General features: G+C 37.0%; 1 protein-coding gene and 1 pseudogene across 1 annotated transcript in view; both read left to right on the top strand.

Annotated features, from left to right (window-relative positions):
* The window catches only part of GPC6 (glypican 6), a 1011638-nt gene that overhangs the window by 530225 nt on the left and 457439 nt on the right, over positions 1–23974 (top strand). The gene's annotated exons all lie outside the window — the stretch shown is intronic.
* On the top strand, positions 16383–16459 carry LOC123289987 (small nucleolar RNA U3; annotated as a pseudogene).

Raw genomic sequence — 23974 nt, forward strand, 5'->3', positions numbered from 1 at the left:
AGTGAGGATATTCTTGCAATTACTTGTTAAAAGTGATTTTAATGTGTAAATTGTCAACACAGAAAAAAAGAGGAGTTTTACCTAGTTAAGACATTTTCCAGTTTTTGAGAAGTATCTATATACATGAAATAATGTATTTTAATTATAAACTATAAAGTGTTCATATCCATTAATTATAAATTAATCCGCTAATATATTCTGCTTGATAACACATTCTTTGTCTTGTTTTTGTTATTTATATAAATTTACAATAATAAACCTTCTTTCATCAAAATAGTCTATCTTTAAAATCTCTGACTAATTTACCTTCCCAGCTATAGGAATCTAAATCAGATTTATTTCTGAGATATATATGAATTAGTGAGAGGGTATAAGCAAAATTCTGTGACTCCCAACTTGGGCTCTCGAGAATACGACAACGTGTCTAAAAAAATTTTAAAGTTCTCTAGACATTAGCATTCAACAAATATTGAGTACTTACTTGTCTCAAGTACTCTGATAAGCAGAGTGGCATGGACCTTGGCTACAAAAATTGCGTAATAAGACACATAGGAATGTAAACAAATAGGTAGACTACAGGGAAATGAGTAAAGCCTGTGCAACAAAGACATTTGCACAGTTTACACTGAGGAGTAAAGAATGAACTCTGCACCGGTGGTGAAGGGGATAGTTTGTGAGCACACTTGGAAAGAACCTAGATATACTTATGCCAGTACTTATTTTTCAAAAATGAAGATGAGTTTTTGAGGGGACGATGTGTAGAAAGTTATTCCATGCAGATGCGACTGTGAAGGACAAAGGTGTGAAATGGTGCAACATGTTGGAGGCGGCTGTGGCATAAATTACAAGGAACCAACAGATTGGAGAAGTAAGCTAGGTCTGGATTGTGAGTCTTGACCCTGGTCATGGGTCATCTTAATATACCTTTAGCTGACCTCTGTACCTGGTTCATTGTGCCACTATGTTAGAGAAGATTTTTAGTTAGACAAAGAAAAGATTTTTGTGGATTTGATAAAAGTAGAAGTTAAAGGAAAATGACAGTAACCACCTTTTCTCCTTGCCACTGCTTGCTCCCTATTCCTAGTTGTAAATTCTTGTTCAGCATTTTCAATATTAAAATGGAGGGACAATAAACAACTTACCGCCACATATCATTTATTTAGTACCAACTGTATGCAATGCACTTAACTTGTTACTAATATCACTGTGAAGGCTTTTTTCACATTGGTCACTATGAGAGGGGCTGTAAAATTCATCTTTGTTGAAAGAGGAAAATAGATCACAATAAATTGCAAACACATCAGGGAGTTTACTCAAAAGCAGCAGGAGAGAATCAAAGGGAGTTTTCATGTAGAAGAAAAGCGACAGACTGAAAGAAGCGCTCTGTGGGAGACTGCAAACCGTAAAAATATCAGAGATGTTACGCAAGATTTGGAAATAGTCAGCTATGTCAACCCATTGTGAATTCTGCAGATAGTTTAAGGTTTGTGCAGATGCTGTCCAGAATAATTTGATCAGATCTTAGCTCCTTTAGAGGATAATAAAAGTGTGGCTTTGCCAGCATGTGCAAGTGATATCATGAAAGATTATTTTATCCTTGGAAATTAGAAATTTTCTATATTTGTGAATAAGAACAAACTGAAAGCTTCATCCCATTTTTCGGGTCTTTGGAAGACATGCAAAGCAAGGTAGGGAAAGAGCAAGTTCAAATAGAAATCCATTTAAAATATGCGAGGTCATCACATATATTAGAAGACTATTGCTAACTATTACTTTGGTTTCTGAAGATGAATATGTGTTAAAGCATAGAGATTATCTTACTGAGTATTCCAATAAAGTGATGTCAGAAGAACTTTGGAATTCCTGTGCAGAATGTTCTGGTATCATCCTTGGAGGTGATAATGTACTTGTAGACTTGTTTTATGTGACGTTCTTGTGTCCACCTTACTATTTTCCCCCATACTTTTAAAGGTGGGGGGAAGAGATAGGCATTCTAAATTTATTTGTATTTTTGATACATGGAGAAAGGTTAAGTTAGAATAATGACGACTCTTGATTCTTAATTATAGCTGGCGAGGATCTGTCACAGCTAATGCTATTGCACAAAATAACTATTGTATAACAATAAGTAGAATCCTATGTTGTCTTGGTTCCATTCATTATAGTAAAATAAAAATACATTGATTTATTGTGTCATTTTTGTAGTTAAGAAGGTGGAACTGAGGGGCCAGACTTCTTGGATTTGAATGCTGACCTTGGAACCTTTACTTTCTAGTTTGGGGACCATGTTTCAGTTACTTAATATCTCTACGCAGCAGTTTCTTTTTTCTCTAAAATGGGTACTAATAGTACCGTGTAGGTCTGTTTTGAGAATTAAAAGAGTAGATCTGTGTAAATCCCTTAGAACAGTTCCTGGCTATAATAAACATTCAAAAATGCTAGCTATTGTCATTAATGTTGTGATTACAAGTTGGTGAGGTCCTTTTCTATTTCTCAATAGTAAAAATAGGGGATTCTTTTGCATGAATTCCATGAAGAAAATTTGCTGAGCCATCTATTGTATACCTGACATTATTCCAGGTGTTGGGAATATAAATGATTAAGACATTCATTTCAGAGATGACACACCTAAGACTATAGAATAATTAAACTTAAAATGTAAGCAAAAATATCTATAATTACTAGTAGGTTTAGCAAAATCTTCAAGTACATAAAGTTGTATATTTTAAAAAATTGCCCATGCCTATTAACCACAGACAGCATATTACAAATTCGGATTTTATCCAAAAATCTATGAGAAGACAGCCACCAGAAATGGATGGTAGTGGGCAAATAACAGGAAGCCCAGAGCTTAATTCTCTCCTGTCAAGGCATTTCAAGCTTTTATTTTAAGCTTCCTCCTGGCACCTGGTGTCATTCGCCTCTTGAAAGGCTTTGCTTTTAATGCAGCCAGTTTACTTTGAGCTGTCACTTGATGAATTTCATTATCTCATTTTGTCTCTTTTATTTTAAATTGGTATATGAGCACAAAGTAGAGAACCATTGGGAAATAGCGAAAAGAGCTCTGGTCTAGAATTAGTCCCTTGCTGACTCTATCACCCTCTGACTTCTTTCCTGGGCAAGTTTTTTCATCCTCTGGGCCTTATTTCACTCTTTTGTAAAACAAAAGGTTGTATTTGGTGATCTAAAATTCTGAGAGGTCACGCTTGCCTCTCCGAGCCTCACTCTGCCTGTCAGTCAGGTGCGGGACCCGCCCCAACTGCTGCAAGGATTACATGAGTCTCGGAGTGTGGAAGTGGCTGGAACACCACGAAGCCTGTATCAGTGTTGTTATTCATGGAATGATGCTAAACCCATTTAGGAGTTCTCTTGGGTGATTATAAAAGTTTTTGTGCAATTTGGTTTTCAGAAATGACAGCGCAGTAAAAGCAATATGCTCTAATGCCCAGGAAGTTCACCAAGATTGAATGAAGAACAAATGTAATTCTATCAGTGTTGAATTTTTTCTAAAGTTCTCTCCCCACAGTACCAGCTAAATGGCATTTCTAAAGTCTTTAGGAGGGCAGCTTCATAGAGTTTCCTCCACTCACATGAAAGTTTAGCTGACTTCTGGGGAAAATAAGCAAGCCTGAGAATGGACTTTCCTCTCTGCAGGTGTGACATTGCCACTGCTTTATCGCTGCATGAGTTGATATTTAGAGGGTCTACACAGGGGACGAACCAGGATGGAAAGCCCTTCAAGGTACTGCATTTGATTCAGGCAGGGAGTTGAGTCCCAAAGCAACTTGCACAGAAGGAAGAGGAAGGAGTTTGTGGTGCCTATGCCCCAGAAAGGATTTAATCCAATTAAAAATCTCAATTCTGGAGATGAAATCCTACCCTAGTCTGCATCCCTGGGAACCATATATACACTGCCCTCAACACACAGGAGAACGTGGCTATAAAGAAAATGGTGTAAGCCAAAGTATATTGGACAAGTGAGCTCACTTGCCACCATATAGAAAGAAGCAAATCCAATCCCAAACCTTCCAGAGTAATACCCCCATTGACATTTATTATTCCCTTCTGTTTCCAGGGTAGTATATTCTGTTTGTGTGTTTCCCTGCTTTCTAACCCTGTGGAGTTTATGGCCTTCCAAAATTTACTATTTTTTTAATCTATCTTTGTTCTTTCTCTGATTAGACACATTCTTTTGATAACATCTAAGATACAGAAGAAAAAGAGGTTATGGCTCTTTCAACTCTGCATCCTCACTCCTACCACTGTTTCTGACCCTGAGAATGAATCCTTACATGCTGTTTGACCCATAGCTAAGAAGGTATAGAAACAAGAATAAATTCCTTCCAATTTTGACCTTTCCTTGTTTGTTTTAATCAAGGTGATGTGGTATGTGCTATAAAAACAAAGATGAAAAACTGCAAGACAGACGAGGGACAATCAAATGGTAAAAATTTATCTTTTCAAATTAATTTATTGTAGATTAAAGGTCAGCAAACTATTGCCTGAGGACCAAAGCTAGCCTGCAGCCTGTTTTTGTTAATAACATTTTATTTGACACGTTATCTATGGCTGCTTTTTCATTACAATCTCAGAGTTGGATAGTTGTGACAGAGACCATCCGAGCCACAAAGCTAAACATATTTATTATCTAGCCCTGTACAATTAAAGTTTGCCAGTCACTGTTGTAGATTATTCAGAAGGAGAAAATGAAATCATCATCATTTCTATTAGTAATTTATTAAATCCAAAAATAACAGTGTTCTTATGCCACAATCAGCCAGAGGTCTTATTTTTTTCAGACTTTTAATATCCTCTAAGCATATTTGTCAAACGTTACATGTTAATAGAAACAATAAACTGGTTAGGCAGGGTTTATGGTAGATAAAACATTCGGTTTGGTACAGCTAAAGTAGCGTTCCTCACTAGACAGTCATAAATATAACTCTGATCCATTGTGACATCATAAACCTCTCTTTTATAGTTTACTCTGATGTAAATAGTACTCTCCCTGGGATTTATGACTGACTATGGCATTCTGATAGTGGGGTACAGTTTTTGAGACAAATAAGTCTAGCCTCCACTGTCATTCTCAGACTTCTAGAGTCCTTATTAAATGGGAATCCATGGTATATGATGTGCGGTTGTGTTGCAACAGGAAGATGTAGTCTGTTGGTCTCATTCAGGAATGTGCTGGGAAATAACTTTGCATTGGAAAAATGAAAGATGAAGTCAGTACTAGTCAAAACTCTTAAAATATGACTGCCCTGTTTCTAAAATGCCTTTCCATCTTGCCTTTATAGAAAGCGTTCTTAAAACCACTGCACCTTGATGATGGGTTCAGTCAACTTTATGAGAATAATTTCCCTATTTTTTTTTTTTATCCACTTTGGATATACTATAATCCTACCTAGTTTCAAATTACCTACAGCGGCAAATACTTAGGCATGGTGAAGAAAAATGCCTAACTTATCATAGCCAAAATAAATATTTGAATACTTCATTGTATGTGATGATGTACTAGGTAAGTGTAAGGCGATAACTGCCTCTCTATTTCTTCCCCAATCTATGAAAGCTCTGCTCTGATCCCCTCTCCTCTGGCCAGTGCTCCCAGGTGAGCTCAGTGCTGCTTTTACTGCTATTGCTCTAAATCACTGTTCTGCACAATTAACACTGCACCTGATGCTGCCCGTGAGTATGTGACACATCATTTAAATCTGCCTTAAATCAGTGTAAAATGCTGATAGTGTACAATGTCGCCTGGTACCCTCCTTGCTGCATTTCTATGTAGGTCTTACCACCTGCACCTTAACTATATTGAATGTCTTATGGAAGGAGATCCAGCCTTCCACTTATTCTTTTTGACTCTGGAGGACCTAACAGGTCAATAATAATATCTAATATTTATTGAGCACTTCTTCTGGGCCAGGCATTTGTTACCTCATTTTATCTTCACAATGACATTATAAGATAGTTACTATTATTATATTATCATTATTGTTTTACACAAGGAGGCTAAGCCAGTTGCCTGAGGTTTCAAAGCCAGCAAGGAGTAGAGCTCAAATGTGACATTTATAGTGTGACCCAAACATAGAACTCTATTTTTCCACACTGTGGGTACCCAGGGGCTCAATCCTGTGTTGAGTGAGTGGGAACTGATGCACAGAGATGATTTCTGCAGTGTAAGAACTTGTGACTTGTTACCCTAATTCTGTGTAAAGATGACAAAAAAATATACATTTCAAAATATGCTTATAAATAAGTTTGTTTTTTACCTTAAATATACTGAAAAAAAGGGCTTAGGGCATTACACGAATGGACACTGCATCACAATTGAATTGTGGTGAGAGACACCGGGCAAAACTAAAGTCACTCAGGGAGACATTTTAGAAGATATGCTTTGTAAAAGTTCCTTTGAGGCCCTTAGACAAGGCAGTAAATGCACTGTCCCCAAATCCTCCTCCTCCCCAGTTGGAAGATAAAATGGCTATTATAATCATGGGTCACTTCAAGTTCAATGGAACTTACTGTCTGGGAAAAAAATGGCCAAATAAAAAGCGAGTTTTCTGTCTATTGCAATGATAAATGTCTGACCTACTTCAAGATCCTTTTGCTGAGGTTCATCTCATTTCCATGCCGTCGGGTCCGACGTGCCAATAATGACGGAGAGCATGAAACGCCAAAGGATTCCATGGATTATCACTTCTGCTCTGCAGACAGACAGCACTTCATTTAAGCGGCTTTCCAGATATCTCCATTGTGGATCCGATGGAAGGATTTAGCTTAAAGCCAGCGGTTGTAACCTTTCGGCTGTGAGATGGAGCTTTTGACCAGAAGGTGTAGCACAGAAACTGCCACCCTGTGGCATCCTGATTATGCGGCCAGCTTTGCAGGCCCACAACTGACTTTCACATTTTTGTCTTCTCTCATCTAGGAACATCATAATAAAGATATTTCTTCATCTGTTATGCATTACAATTTTCTTCTCTACTAATCCAACATGTTTTGATTGCCTGTGGGAGAAAAGAGTAATTTAAAGGCAGAATTCCATTAATTTTGGAAATCTGTGGCAAAGGAAGAGCTGATAGATAATTTGAGAGAACTGACCTGTGCAGTGCTCACTGCTACCCTCAAACCTTCAACTCATGGTGACTGGATTGGGATATTATTAATTAGGTCAGTTTAAATGGATGGGCTTCTCTGAGCTCACATGATTTGAATTGAACCAAAAATTATAGATCAGAACTGGATAAGAGCCATGCAGAAATAGAGGATATGAGTCAAAGCTGAAGGACACTCAACTGTGCATCAATAGGAGAACGGATAAACAATTGTGGTTTAGCCATGCAAAGGAATACAACTCAGCAGGAAAAAGGAACAAAATACTGAGCAGTGCATTGACGTGGATGAATCTCAAAGATATATGGTAAGCCAGAGAGTCCAGACACAAAGCACTGCCTACTATATTGTTCTCCCTTTCCTTGAAATTCTGAAAAAAAAAGCAGAGCTTTTCTAGACTAGCAGAACACAGGGCCGTGCTTGCCAGGACTGGTGGTTGAGGCAGGAAATTGCTGAAATGTATACCTCAATAAAGTCGATGTTTTACAAAGTGAGGCTACTTCCAGAAATTTCACTTATGTGGAATGTTCCAGAATATCCCCAACGCTTAAAACAAGGTAGCTTATGTCATGGTAAAGTGTCTTTGAGCAACAGTGTTATGGGTTACATCTCTGTTGTAGACAGCTCTTTGTAGAAATCTTTGAGCGTTTCATTGTCTACTTGATAAATCCTGTTTATTCTTTTGGGGTCCCTCTCACACAGAGGTAGAATATGATGACCTATGAGCAGAGGAGTCTGCAGCCTGGGGTTAAAGATTTGGCCTTGCCATTCGTTAGCTAGGAGATGTTGGGCAAGTTGCTTAACATATTTAATCCTCAATTTCCTTATCTCTAAAGTGGGGTTAATAATAAAACCCTTCATTATTCATTGAGAAGATTAAATAAGATAGTGATCATAAAGCACTCAGCACTGTGTCTGGTCTGTAATAAGCTCTGAGTAAAGGCTAGCTATTCCATCTGTGTAGCCTCTTCTCTGAGACCTTCTCCATCATGCCTCCAGTAGAGTGAATCAACACTTCATCTATTACACCATTGACAGGTTACATCATTGTTGGGCGGTAACCTTTTTACCTCTCCTACTCCACTATGAGCTGTCCGAGATGATTACAATTGTGTCTTATCCATTCCTGTATTCCAAGCACCCAAATCACAACTTTTACATGGTACATTCTCAGTGTAGGAACTACAACCTTGAAGCTTAAATAATCAACTGTCCTTTCAGTCCTACGCTTTTTTTCAGAATGACCTGCAATGGGATTCAAGCCTTGTGGCTAGACAAGCTCTAAAGCCTTTATGGATCTGAAGAATTATATAAGGGAAACAGGAGTTACTCAGAGATGAAACAGCATATTGTTATGCCTCTCCCCCTCGTATTAGAAACACAGAAATCAAAGTGAAGTCCCTGGTATTACTCTGGAAAATGCTTGGGCAAATCTTCCATGGATTCTCTGAAGAGCAGGATTAAATGAAGAATACATCTAAATTTCAAGGAGACTTCAGAAATGGTTAAAGTTTGGGGCATAATATTTTTGGATTAGACCCCAATGCTTCTTCCTCATAGTTCCCATTTATCGTAGTCACAAACATTAACTTGATTTACCAGCTTTTGTTCTCTCCTGAACCTCATGCGTCGTTTGCTTTTCAGTAGTGTTAGTTGGGTTCTCTGCACACTTGTACATTTACTTTTAGACCCTAAGTCTCAAAATAGCCTATATCGTAAATTTTAAGCTTTCTGCCTGCGTAGCTACGTCTTCCTATGCTCTTTCTTAAGTAAATAATACTTAGGTTAATAAATATTATAAATAATAAATAAAATTATAAAAATAATGAGTAAGTTAAGAATTTGACATAGAGCATCACTTGACTAAAATGTGCATTTTCATAGAGAAATTCATGGTGGCATGTTACTTTTCCCATCAGCGACATCTTAACTTTGATTGGATATTTGTGGGGCTGAGGAAGGAGTTAACTTGGGTTACAGGATGTATGTAAAGGTCTCTCTTTCTCTCTCCTCTCACTAAACTGAAAAATAAATCCTCAGACAAACATCTGATACTACCTAGAGGTATTTATCTCACCAATATGCTGCTGAAGGAGATTTTATATACTCTTAATGTTGTTTGAGAGGCAAGCAGACACACCAAACCAAACAGAAACCAAGATAAAGCAAAAGTATTGATGTAGAATTTTAACCTTACTGGACCCTCTTCTGAATCTATCTGTGTAATATCTGTCTTGGCCAACAACAGCAAGACTGAATGCAAATATTTCTCCCTGTTATCTCTTTCACAGCCCATAAATACTGCTGGTTACAGGTAGGAGGAGGGGAAGCTGGGAAATGCCTTTATTTCTTATATAGTGACCAAGTGAGTAAGGTAATCTTCATGAGACTTAAAACTTAATTTTTACTCAGGGCACAAAACCTGAGAAAATTCAACTCCTTTTAATACAACTATGCAACTGAGTGATGCAGGAAAATACACTGAAATTGATTAGCCCTTGAATTTCACATATCGTCAGCTTCGTGTCCCTTTCTTTTTACAGCCTTGGGTGGGAGAGGATTTCACACATTACGACACTCTGCAAGCTGATTGGCTTATTCTCTAATTTAACTCCAAAAGGGAGACAGGGTCAAATCAGTGTAGAGGATAGATGACCTTTGAGAAAATGATTTCCCTCAAGCTGAGACAGTGCACAGCAATGTGGCATGTGTTTACAGCGTGACTAACCTGTCCAGTTTTTTCAGCAGTGGTGGACTCCTGTCTGACAGGGTCCATCTGCCACCCTGTGAAGCTGTCACTGCTGGGAAGGAGAGTTATGAAAAACAAAATTCTCAGCTAACATAACAATATAAGGAGCCAATCATATGAAATAGAACAAAAATCCAATGATTTCTTTCCTTTGTGCATTGTCAACTATTATTTCAGAAATACAAATATTTCCTAAAGAGTTTGCATAACTGGATGAGGAAAGGCAATGGATTCTTACCTGGAGCCTTCAGAAGGAACACAGCCCTGCCAGCACCTTGATCTTAGCCCAATGAGACCCATTTCATATTTCTGATCTCAAGAACTGTAAGATAATGAATTTATAGTGTTTTAAGCCAAAAAAAAAGAAAAAAAAGAGCTTACTTAAAATTGCATTGCAGTCACCTGAAGATACATCCATGGGAAACCCCAGCATCTAAATATTTCATGTAAAGGGTAATTTGAAAGGGTGGATCAGTAATTCCCCTAGCATGTGTCTTAACTAATATATTTTCTATATACCCGGTGTTGCGCTCTTTCTAATCACGTTTTGTCTAATGAGTGATATGGTTTATAATTCTTCAGTACAATAGAAGAGTAAGAGATAAGTAAATGAACAAATTTTGCTTGGTGTCCTCTACAGCTAGTTTTAAAAGAATGTTTTTAAAAGAGAACAATGACAGTAAGAGAGCATAGTACCCTGAGGCAGGAGATAGAAGTTTTCCCCTCAGCTCAGCCTTACCTGTGTGACCTTGGGCAAGTCATTTACATGATGTTTCTCAGGAGGAAAAAACTAGTGTTTGGAAGAGTCAGGATTTGAATCCATACCTACCTCCAGAGTAAAGCATCCTGACCTTCTAAGGTTATAAGCCACCACTATCTTCATTTTCTCTTCTTCCTTCTTCTTCACAAAGCCTCAGTTGTCCTGACTATAACCCAAGGATAAGAATACTTTCTTTTTAGGTTACTGTAAAGATTAAATGAGATCTTGTGTGCCAAGAAATTAGTGAATAGTTTAGTCATAGACGTGTCTCAATGAATGAAGGCTGGCATCATCTCCTGGCTGTGGTTATTTTCACTAGAACACCTGCCCCTGCTAGAAATGCTAAGTGCAGTATTACTACTATTTTTCCACCAGCAGTTACCTTGTGCGTTACTGACATTAATATATTTCCTATGTAAATATGCTGGAGAAGACAAATTTGGCTAGCTTTTATTACAGAATAGTATGATTGTTATTCTACTTATATATTTCTGCATAACAAGCTGCTCCAAAACTTACTGTTATAGACGGAACTGTGTCCCCTCAAACTTCATATGTTGAAGCCCTAACCCCTGGTACCTTCAAATGTGACTATTTGGAGATGTGACCTTTAAAGATGTAATTAAGTTAAAATGGGTGGGTCCCAATCCAATATAACTGATGTCATTATAAGAAGAGGTGATTAGAACTCTCTCTCTCTCTCTCTCTCACACACACACACACACACACACAGAGCAAGAGAGGAAGACCATATGAACACACAGGGAGAAGGTGGCTATCTAAATGCCAAGGAGAGAGGCCTCAGAATGAAACTAACCCTGCTGACAACTGACCTTAAACTTCTAGCTTCCAGAACTGTGAGGAAATAAATCTCTGTTGTTTAGCCACCTAGTCTGTGGTACCTTGTTTTGTTAGCCCATGACAAAATCAGTTATAATTATTAGCAAACTAATGCACTTACTAACTTGAAACAGCCGTATCTATTTTGCTCATGAATCTGCAATTTGGGCAGGGCCCGCTGGGTTCTGCTTCACTCAATGCCATACACTTCGGGGGAGGGAATTTTGCTAGAATCATCTGAGGCTCAGTCACTCACACATCTGGTGGTTGGTTGATACTGGCAGCCGGCTGGAACTCTGATCGGATCTGTTGACATAAGACCTACGCGTGGCCTGGGTTTCCTTACAACATGGTGCCTGGTTCTAGCGTGAGAATTCCAAGAGACAGAGCCAGGTAGAGGCTCTAACACATTTTCTGACATAGCCTTGCAAGGTATATAGTAACACTTCTGCCACATTTGATTCATCAGAACCAAGTCATAGGAGCCAGCCCAACACAAGGGGACAGGAATTAGCTTTCACTTTTTTATGGGAGTCATGTCAAAGATTTTTCAATTACATTTTAAAATTCCCAGAGTTATGAAATCAACACTCTTTCTCTCTCTCTCCCTCCCTCTCTTTCTATATATAGCCTAACTATAGATATATTAACTTCATGTTAATTAAGTAAAAAATATAAATAATTAAAGTTTGACTATCATGGGTACTTTTTACAGAGTCTATATAATGATTTTTATTGAATTATTTTGATATTTCTTCATTTTTATTTCTACTATTTGTTTCTAAGAAAAGCAAGACAATGAAAATTCATCATCACTGCTCTAAGGTTAGATTCTGTGCGACGTCACTATCATTTTGGCTACTCTACACAATGTCTCTAAAATGGAGAGGAGGCAGAATAGAGTGGGAGGCTCAAGGTATAACAGATGACACACAGTGTGGCATCACACAGACTCTAAATCTGCATTCTTTCCAAATTCTGTTTTTGTCACTTTTTAGTTGTCTGACCTGCGGCAAGTTACTTAAATAATCAGAGCTCCCAATTTTTCAACTATAGAGTGGGGTTATTCACACAACCTCAAGGGAATGTCATAAGGATTAAATAAGATATCATTTGTAAGGCGCCTAGCTTTGAGCCCAGCATATTAATCTTTCTCACCTTAGCTCTTTAAGGTAATAAACACAGATCAAAATATCACAGTTCTAGTTTATTAAACTATAATGACTTCATAGAGGACAATAATCAGTTGTCCTTAAAATAACCCACTTGATCTGTGCTAATTGTCTTTTCCCTTAGTCTTTGTGTAACGCCAGACTAAACATCACACCAGAATTTCACAATAACACTTCACTATGAAGTAAATTTTCACGTCAGACACATTTTGCCCCTTTTCCAAAGGTTCTCATATATCAGAACAGGTTGGAAGTCAGGTGTTATAACACATCTTCCCTGAGTTCTACTTTTTAATCCAAGTATAATTTACAAGTTTATATGTTTCTTTTTTATAGAAACCACTGATTTTACTTATACTCATTATTATTACAAGTGGGTGTTACTGGTACAAAGAACTGAGATATTCCATCTTTTTGAGTGAGGAAAAGCAGGAAAACAAAAATATGGCAATGGAAATTCAAATATTAGATTTTTTTTTTACTTGTATACTTGAAATTTTATTCTAAGTGTATTAATGAAGATGATTTTTGCATTTCATTTTCACTGCATTTATTTTTTGATTAATGTAGCTCCTGTTTTTCAGATAAGAAGCAAGAAAAGAGATAAATAAAACAGATTTTCAGACTGATTGCTAATTTATATGAATTCATGTATTCAAATTTATGATCTTTGAATCAAATACAAGTGCTCAATGCTGTTTTTAAAATTGCTGACCTTATTTACATAAAAGCCTTTTTTAAAATATCAAAAGAGATTATTTGTCATTGAGGAAATTTCAATAGTACCCTGATGTTTCCTGAAGATGTTTTGGAGGTAGGTGAGATGAAAATACCATTCGGAAGTTAAAACTTGCCAGTGAAAAACACTTACAAGTAGAAATACCCACATAGATTTTTCTTAGCTTTTGAGTATGTTTCAAACTCTCATACAGTAGTCAACAAGTCTTTTTTTATTGTTAAAAATAACAGCTTTAAAGAACAACTTACTGTATACCATTTATTCTTGTAAAGCAATGTATTAGTTTCCTATTGCTGCAGTAACAAATTACCAGAAACATTGTAGCTTAAAGCAATGAAGATCTCTTCTCTTACAGTTCTGGAGGTTAGAAGTTCAAAATGATCCTTACTGGGTTAAAATCAAGGTGTGTGCAGTGCAGCATTCCTTCTGGAGGTTCTAGGGGATAATCCGTTTCCTTCCTTTATCCAGCTTCTAGAGGACACAAGCATTTCTTGGCTGGTGACCCCTTTCCCCATCTTCCAAGCCAGCAGCATCACATCTTCAAATCTCTGACTCTGACCTTCTGCCTCATGTTTCCATCATTTAAGGATCCTTGTGATGATTTTGGGCCCACTCAGATAATCTGGGATAATCTCCCCATCTCAAGATCCTTAATTTATTTACATCTGCAAAATCCCTTTTGCTGTATAAAATAATGTATTAATACACTCAGGGATTAGGATGTAGACATCCAGAAATATGGGGGTCCTTTTTTCTGCCTACCACAAGCAATCACTTAGAGATGATTTATTTGTTCCCAAAATCTCTTTTTAGTTTTTTTAAAAAGATAATAATTTAAACAATTAAATAATTTTTGTATTTTTTAAGTACAGAAAAACTATGCAACCAAATTTTGGAATGTCGTTTTTTTCAAAATCTGAAAACAGAGCTATTTGCTAAAAATCATCACTGCTTCTGATAACCTTAAAGGCTGGCATGCATTCAACAAAAGTTGCAAAATTGTACCTTCATGTGGGACACTAACACAGCAAAATTTAGAGGAAAATTCAACCACTTACTAAATATTTACATTGTTCTTTATCATTTTTTAGAGGCGAGAGAAACATTTTGTGTTTTGTGTTTTTTTAATCAGTGAGGAAGATCACCCACTTATGTAAAATAATCAATGAACTGTTCGCTGCTATTTGCCACAGGATTTTCTATCAGAAAGCTTAATATCGTCAACTTCTTTCCTATTCCAATTTCCAAAGTCTTGGCAATTAAAGCTAACTATAACATTATAATTCTGTGTAGCACTGCCATAAGTTTTGGCGGGGAGGGGAAGTGACTAGCAGCCAATTTCTGTGATATGCAGAAAAACAATTTTTCTCATACTGGGGAAGTGGCCTCTCTTGACTTTGATATTCTGCTCCTGTTCCATATAGAGAGAATAGTGGTTCTCAAATGGGGCAATTTTGCCCTCCAGGGGACATTTGGCAATGTCCAAAGACATTTTTGGATGTCACAACTGGAAGGGTGCTATTGGTGTCATGTGAGTAGAGCTTAAGAATGCTACCAAGCAGGGCTGGCCCCGTGGCCAAGTGGTTAAGTTCGTGCACTCCGCTGCAGGCGGCCCAGTGTTTCATCAGTTCGAATCCTGGGCACGGACATGGCACTGCTCATCAGGCCACAGTGAGGCGGCGTCCCACACGCCGCAACTAGAAGGACCCACAACTAAGAATATACAACTATGTACCGGGGCTTTGGGGAGAAAAAGGAAAAAAATTAAAAAGAAGAAAAAAGAATGCTACTAAGCATTTTAGTGTACAGGACAGCTCCCCATTACAAAGAATGATGAGGCCCAACCTGTCAAGCCTGCCAAGATTGAGAGACTCTGATACAGAGTGACCTGGAACTTAAGATGGAAGAATCTTTGTCAGCATTTCATTAATATAATGAATACAGCAGATGTATTCAAAAGGAGAGTCTTCATGCACAAACAGAGTTCCTAAACCTTCTCAGATTTCTCCTCTTCCCCAAACCAGTTCCTGCCCCAGCCACCCCTAACTTGGGTAAGGCACCGCCATCCACAAAGCACTCATACAGAAGAACTCAGTGGCATCCTTGATTCCTCTAGTTCTCTTGATATTCACACTCCATCCAGTCGTAATTCTCGGTTGTTCTGCCTTCAGAATCTATCCTCACTGTGACTGCATCACCCCGTCTCCACTGCTCCCCCATCTTAAGCCACCATCATATCTTGCTTTGACTCTGCACAGACTCCTAACTCGTTTCCCTGTGTCCCTTCTTGCTCTTGGCAATGCATTATTCAGCAGCCAGATTTTAAAGTTTGCATCAAGTCATGTCATTCCATCCCAGGGCTTCTCATAGCAAATAGAAGGAAATCTACACTTCTTTCCAGGGCATACCAGTCCCTACCTGAGTAGAGCCCCCACTAATTCTCCAACCTTACCAGCAGTGATTCTGTCTCTTCAATCAGACGCCTCCTGCAGGTCCGTTGGACACACAAATCTTGTTCCTGACACAGGCTTTTGCACTTGCTATTCTTCCCACCTGGAATGATCTCCCACCTTTTCCTCTAGGTGCCCCTACGCCTGGCACTTCCGGATCATCTCAGCTTAGACACACTTTCTGACATGACCTCATCTTAGTCACATCCCATCACGTTCTACAGTTTTATTTTCCCCTTAGGACTTGTCATTATCTGAAATCATTGTACTTAATTTTGTGCTTATTTTAGTGTGTTACTTCACTCCCCTCACCCCACATGTACACAAGGCCAGGAGGGCAGAGATGGAAGTGTGTGTTACCACTGTATTTCTAGCATATAATTACAGACTAGTCTATAGTTAGTTCTCAAAAGAGTGAGTGAGAATAAATGGGTTAATTGATGCATTGATTTAATTAATAGTTTTGTTTTTTTTCCATGCTAAGTATTCCAGAGCACGTCAGTGTAGACTTTTCAAGTTTAATGAGGCCCCCTTAAGTATCCAGATACACTTTGCAAAGACTGTACTTTCAGGGATCATTTCTATAGTTCATTACTAGGGGAGTTTCTCTGAATGTGCAGAGCACCAGATATAATTTGCATGCCGGATCTCAATTTCTATTTTGTGTCCCAAGTTTACTCTGCAAAACTACCCTGTTCTGTCATCTCCCTTTCTGCTTTTCTCTTGTCCACATCCAACTCCACTGTTTATCCCCAAAGTAAAGCTCCTTTCAGATGAATCTCAGCAGAATTTTTCACTTAGCCATTGAGATTAAATTTGATCATGATCACCCCCCCCATCATCTTCTTAATAACTTTTTGTAAGAGAACTTTATCTTGTCTCAGCTATAAATGCAATGCTTCAAATTATCAATTCAGTTAATCCAGAGATGTGTTAAATTACAATTAGTAGTCTCCACAACTCCCCTCTTTTAATCACAATGTATCCCATGCACTAAGGAAAGGATGTGTGTCTATCTTGCTCGATACTGTGTTTTTGTTCTGAGAGCAGTGCCTGGCACACACAGTCTATAGTAAATATGTGTAGTGTGAATGAGATAATACAGAGAGAGCAGTTAGCGTAGTATATGACACCTGGCAGGTGCCCAATAAATGATTCATACGGCATGGGAGAGATATTCAAGCTAATCATCTGCCTCCTGCTAGTAATGAGGCCATTTGGGGAGCCCACCAAAGACATAGTCACAGACAAAGAGACAAGCTGCAGGGAACACAGGGTCAGTGCCTTCCCTAGAGAGGAGTCAGTGGAAGAACTAAATGGGTCTGGTGAGGAAGGCTGGTGTCAAAATTAATAACATTTTTCTAACTAGGCTCAGGCACTTAATTAAAATGAATTTAATAGCAAAGCTAGTTGCAGTATTGAAGTGCCAGAGGCAAGAGCTGACCAACAACAGAGCCCATCCAGTGAAAAGTACCAGCACAGAAGTGCGGCTTGCAGGGACCACAGAAATCAACAAAACAGCTTGCCTCGGCAGGAATTAAGATGAATTACAGTAGGAAGAGATACGATCTCTGTAAGTTTTTCCTTAAAAAGTACCTATTGGCACTCTTTTTGTGCATTTCTTAAAACAGAGGAATGAAGGATTAATTATACCGGTAGTTTTCAGGAGAGACGTGTTTTTGCAGAAAAATGGCTACAAACTTGATATCAGAACCCAGAAAAAAAGCCTACCTTTTGCCTTAAGCAACTCTAACTCAAGTGATACTAGTTGGCTTATATTAGATAATAAAGCTAAAGAAAATGGCATCTGAAGCTAGCTTCCTTGTGACAGGCACCCTGATCACTGAGCATGACATGATTTCTCCAGGTGAAGGACACATGGTCTAGCTCATTGAGGACACTCAATAAATGCTTTTTGTTTGGAAAAATCAGAAGTTCAGAATGAGTTAATATTACTTCTCTTAATTCCTTTCCTATCTAAAAATTTCTTTTTTAATATTCTCACATTGCTATTAGAATCAGATAGTTGCTCAAAGGTAGTTGCAAAATATTTCTGTCATTTTTGTCCAACCAATGTATTTACCATTCCTATCTTAAAAGAAATGGAATCTTTTCTTCTAGAATTATCTAGGAAGAAATTTTTTTTTCTTTTCTTTTCTTTTATTTTTAGGAGATTCATTTAGTCAAATTCAGCAAACTCTTTGCTCTTGTACTAAATGCCAAAACAAAAGACTCTTACTTAATATTGCCACATCTTTTTATGGGTTTGTCTTCTCTGGATGTGTTGCCCAGGTGGATAAGCCCCCGGCATTCAGATCACATATGTCTGAACTCTAAAGATACTTTCCTCTCCATTGGAGCACATTTCCAACAGAGTCTAAATTGTTGGTAGATTCAGACGTTGCCATAAATTTTTACTTCCGGTGAAGGTGACATCATCACATCTTCAACATGACAAAATGTAGGAATGTGTGTATCTTCCTGAAGGAAATATGACTAACACTGCATGAATGTGCTTCCACAGGCATTGGAAATATATTACATAAACTAAGTAAAACAGCTATGTTAAATATGTTATTAGCATTTAAATTTGAGTAAAACTACTGATCAATACATTTAATAACAAACATTAGAAAGAATTTATTATATTAGTACATACAGATAATGCCTATTTTATGCCTAATCATTATAATATGATCTGGTAAACTCTATAAGTAAGCTTTCAGAAGCTGAAATGGAAAGAAAGAGACACATATCCTAGAATATAAGTTGTGATCCACAGGTATTTTTGGGACATCCACGATTATTTATAAATCCACTGCAAGAATATTTAATTCCCTCTTTTCAAAATTTTAGACATTTTAGAATAAATTTTTATAGCAAAATCTAATACGCATACACACAATGAGGAATGATCTTGCATAATTTTCAAATGTGTTCAGCTTTCACATTAGTATTTCAAGGGAGCTGTGAAGTTTACACAAGATATTATATTATTTTTTAACTTTATATATTAGTGTTTTATAGATTCATAAATCCCTGAAATCTGTGTCAGGGAATCCACCTCTTTAGTTTCTAGTCCCAATAAATGCTTCCTTAATTCAATTTGTTCTTAATGGTCATTAGCGATAAGTAGCACAAAGATAAAGATATATTTTCTGTAATCACTGGGAGTTCTCATTTTATTTCTTAGAGGAATTGTAAATTTAAGGTTTGTGATAGTGGAAGGAGAGAATACCTTTTATTTTTTCTTCTGTGATAGAATCCTGGTAGATGGTTACATTGGCAGGGACAGAATAGTGGGGGTGATGTTACTCATAAATGAGTCTGGGTGATTTGAGGACCTTTGGTGGCATTAATAAATAGAATAGGCAGAAAGGAGCTGGTGTCAGTGGGAACATTGTAAATTTGGTTTGAGAAGCAGTAAGTTTACAAGTTACCCAGGAAGCAGATGGAAATCTGAGAGTTTATCTTTGGGAGTGTGTTGATGCAGAAAAGAATGATTTGATATTCATCTAAAAAAAAGTGGTGATTGTGAGAGCTTTGCAGAGAGAACGAGAGGAGAGATAGAAGAGAAGAGGGGCATTGATGCTGTTTTGGGAGAAAATATAATTAGAAGAGGAAGAGTTAGGAAAAGTAAGAAGAGTGGTCAAAGGCGAGAGAGAAAACAGGAAAGCAGGTCCAGAGCAGACAATAAATAAGAGTTCTTAAAAGTTGGAACCAGAAGAATAGTCAAAAAGAGCAAGAAAGATCAAAAATATGTGTATCTTTCAGGCATAGGAGGAAAGAATTTCAAGAAGGAAGAGGAGGTCACCAGTATCAAAATCCAAAGCGATCTAACCACAGATTATCAATTTGTATATTCCGAGTGTAGCAAACCCACCATCATTCAATGTTATTTTGCTGCTTTGTGCTTATCCACCACTATCTTGAGAGTCCTGGAAGAATCCTTGAATTTAATCCCAGTGGTGATGGAAGTTACTTTTCCATACCTGGAAGGTCCAAATGGGATGTGAGTGGAGCTGGTATGTAATGTGTTGGTGAGCAAGGCCTGCTCTGATAGTCTCTGTTTCTCTGGATTTTCATTTCTCTGAGTTATTAAGTTATTGCCAGGATCCTAGAAAGCAATTTAAACATAATTATTTCCTTGGAATGATGGATTATCACAGTCAATAATGGACAAAGAATTTTATGGCATAAAGATTAGCAGAATTTTAGGAATTGTGTCTTTCTCTTGCTTATTAGCACATACCATAGGCATGTTGGTAACAAAGCATGTAAATTGCATTGGAGGCTAATGGCCCAAATTTAGATGGTGTTAACCAAGGGCAAAAACACTAAGGTAGGCTTAAAAATCGTAAACTGAAAAGCTCTCTTCTGTCAAACTTGACTCAGTATTTGGCTAAATTGGTATACAAACCAGTTCTCTCTGGCCACTTAAAGTGAATGCCATAAACAGGCTCACTGGGAGGGGCACTTCATTCTGGAATTTTTAATTCAAGTCGTATACCCTGGGATGTGCAAACCCATGTGAAATATCCCTTATATCTACATCACATCTCTTAATAGAAGACTTTCTTTCCAGTGATTTGAATCTCCCATACTTTCTTTTCCCTTCTACTTCCTTAAATAAAATCCAAATTCCCCAGAGAATTTCTAAGATTCCCAACTTACTGCAGTCTCATCGCCTGTCTCTCTGATCTCCTCTATCCAACCTGCACTTCTCTGTTTCCAAACCTGACAACTTTTGGTATGATAGCAACATAATGCATAATCACAGTAATGTTATAAGAGAAGCAGAGCGAGGAAACCAAGTCCCCAGAGATAAATGGCTGGATGTCTAGGAAACTTGCCGGATCAAAAGGTATGCAAGTTTCTACAGTGCCAAATTGCCCTGCAGAATGACTCTATCAGTTTACACTCTGCCAACCTGGTTAATGGGCTGTAGTGTAATTGTCTGTTTATCTATCTGTTATCCTCATTAGGCTATAAGCTCTTCAAGGACTTTTCAATCTCTCAGTGCCCAGCGTCTAGCATGTAGCCTGGTACAGAGTAGATACTCATTAACCTGCTTCCCTTTCCTACTTCTAAATTCTTTGAAGTCCCAAACAAGTAGGCCAGTTGATATCGGAGAATATGTGGATGAATGATAAGGCATAGTGGGTGGCAAAATGTGTCAGGATTTTCCCCCAAAACTCAACATATTCGTAAACTCTTATATAAGTTTAACATCTACATTTTAACCCAAACATGCATAATCCAGTCTTCATTATTAGGTAAGTTTAGATAACTCTATGGTAGGTTGGATTTGACTTGAGTTAGCGTTGAACACTGAAGTTGCGTAAATGTAAAGGTGTATGTGCATGGACATTTTAAATAAATATCTTCCAAAATTCAATTATATCGGTAAATGAAATTTCAGTAACTTCCTGCAGGGTGAAATTTTTGAAAGCATGTTACTATGGTGATTATTTTTAAATGTCTTGTAACATTGCAGCTTTCTTTCTGGGACAAAAAGAAATCTCTAAAAATCTTCAAGGAATCTACTTGCATGCATGTGAAATCTTTTGTAAAGTTATACAATCAACATTATGACACTTTTCTTTGAATAGCAAGAGCTTTTAAAGGCAAAGAACCATGATTATTTACTTAAAGCATGACTGGGACAATTATCATCTATATTTTGCATATATGGCAAGGATACTAAGATTTAATGACAAAGGAGCAACAATTAAGAATGCACCTTCTACATGTTCTGGAAGAGGAGATGGGCATATAAAGAGGTAAATTAAAATACACAAAGCCACCTGCTATGATAGAGATTAAAAACAAAATTTTGTGGGGAAAAAAGGAGGAAACGTCTCACCTTACAACCATTTCCATGTGTCAAAGTTCATTTGAGATATTTCCATTTCAAAACTTTTTCTAGTAATCCCAACTTGGAATGATGCTTTTAGCTACCTGAGTAACTTAGCTGCACCTCTTCTTACAAGACAAACATTTATTGAGCATCTGTCTTGGACCGAGTACATAGGCATGGACAAATGTTTCAGGTTGACACAGGACTTTCGTGTCTTTTGTTACAGATTTTGTATTTACCATTTCAATTTAAGTTTAGTTCATGCTTTATAACTATTTATATATTTTTTGTGTGTGTATAAAAAGTCATGAAAATATTTATTGTTTATAAATATCTGTTGAATAAATGACAAGTAGCGAATTTATGTATTTAATTATTCATAGAGCACCAGATTACATTATTTATAAAAAAATAGATCTAAGCCACAACCATGTGACATTCAAAAAAATATCTGGCGAAACCATAGTTGGGATAAAATTAGGAGAGGGATAGAAATGGTTAGAAGAGTGAAAATGGTTAAAGAAAAAAATCTTATTTTTCTTAACAGTATGACTTTGAACAAGAACATAGATCTAAACTGTGTTTCTTCACTACATTGTCTATTTTTCATTACTGGCCAGCTCTCTGTAGTGAAGAAAATGACCTTTTTACTACCAATATTTCTAAAGCAGATATGCCTAGCCAGCTAAGACCTACCTTAGATATTTAAGCTTCTTCACTGATAAAATGTAACAAATTGTCAATTCATGAGCAATATAATCCAAGTTAATATCTCTATTAGCACTTTTGTTATGTTGGCACTGGAATTATAGTGGTATTGTAATGCTATAGGAATTTTTAGAAGAGTAACATAATAGCAAATGTGAATCACATCATAGTATTTTAGGGACATGAAATAGTACTTAATTGGACTAGTTGAGGAAAAGATAGAAAGGTAACAGTAGGTAAAATGGAAACAAAAAAGAAAGTGGCCCACTTGTACGTATTAGAGAGATGAGATTTTTGCCAGTGATGCAGCCAGCAGATATATTCATAGTGCAGTTGGATTTTAGTCATGATAAAATATAGATAAGCCATTTGTTTATTTCTTTTTAATTTGTAAGAACATGTAGAAGCTTTCTGCATGGTTACTTTAATTGGAATATTACTGAAATAGCTCTCAGTGCATTCTCAGAGAATGAATAAAATATTATGGTTATGCCAAAGTTTTGGGATTTTAAATTGGCAAAAGTGTTCACAACTGTCATCATCAACATATTTAATCTAACAGTTTCTCTGGCTTTTAGAAGGTGGTTCTGTTTTGGACTTCAAAGTGTGTGGTTAGACTGATTGGAAGATCTACTGAAATGGCAGTGATCTTGTTGAAGAAAAGGCAAAAATATCTAAGTTTGAATCCTAAGAAATTAGAAAGGGCTTGAAAAAGCAGTGGCAGTTTGCTTACAATTGCCTAAATTTGGTTATTGCTAGAGAGGACATGCGGAGTGGCTGTCCCTAGTGGGAGTTTTGGCTGTTTTGCACCCTGTTAAGTTTTTCAGTGTAAAAGCCATTTGGGAAGTTTCAGGCTTAAGGTACAAAACGTTCACTCTGACCTTGAAAAATTTAGCTATGTTGAAGTATTATATAGATTGTGACCCTTTCTCTCTTGTTCTGAATGATGGCTAGCTGAACCGGGGTGAAGTAGACCACCCGTTAGAACTGAAACTGGTATCTCCTTCGTTGCATGATTTCTATATGTTTTCTGGCTTTTTTAGCATTGATTAACAGGCATGGGATGACTTTTGTAAATTAGCTTGATGTCAATGGATTGCCATTTTGAACTTCTTTGTCATTGATTTTTTTAATTCCTTTTCTTATTTTTATTTCCATATTATTTCAGTAATAAAATTTAATTAAATATTCAAAATTTGATCTTCAAACTTCTAGTCAATCCATTGTGTTAAGCTGAAAAACAGAAATTACATGATTAATTTTAAATTATATTTATTTTGAAGCATGTGGAATACATGTTTTTATCCGGATTTACTATGTTAAATTTTTTTGAACTGCTGAATCACATTTCAATTTAATTGCCTATGAAATTTTGTGCACATTGGCATGTTACTTGGTTCCCTTCTTGCTTTAATTCAAGAATAATAAGAATGCATGTTTCCAAAGTGGAAGAATCCAAACGTACGTAAATATGTGTCTTTAGTGCCTGGATTATCTGTTTAGAGTTCAGCTACCACAAATAACATGTTCTAAACTTATGCATTCATATTTTTAAACACGATGAACACAAAGAATACCAT

The sequence above is a fragment of the Equus asinus genome, chromosome 11 (genome assembly GCF_041296235.1).
Source record: "Equus asinus isolate D_3611 breed Donkey chromosome 11, EquAss-T2T_v2, whole genome shotgun sequence".
Lineage (NCBI taxonomy): Eukaryota > Metazoa > Chordata > Mammalia > Perissodactyla > Equidae > Equus > Equus asinus.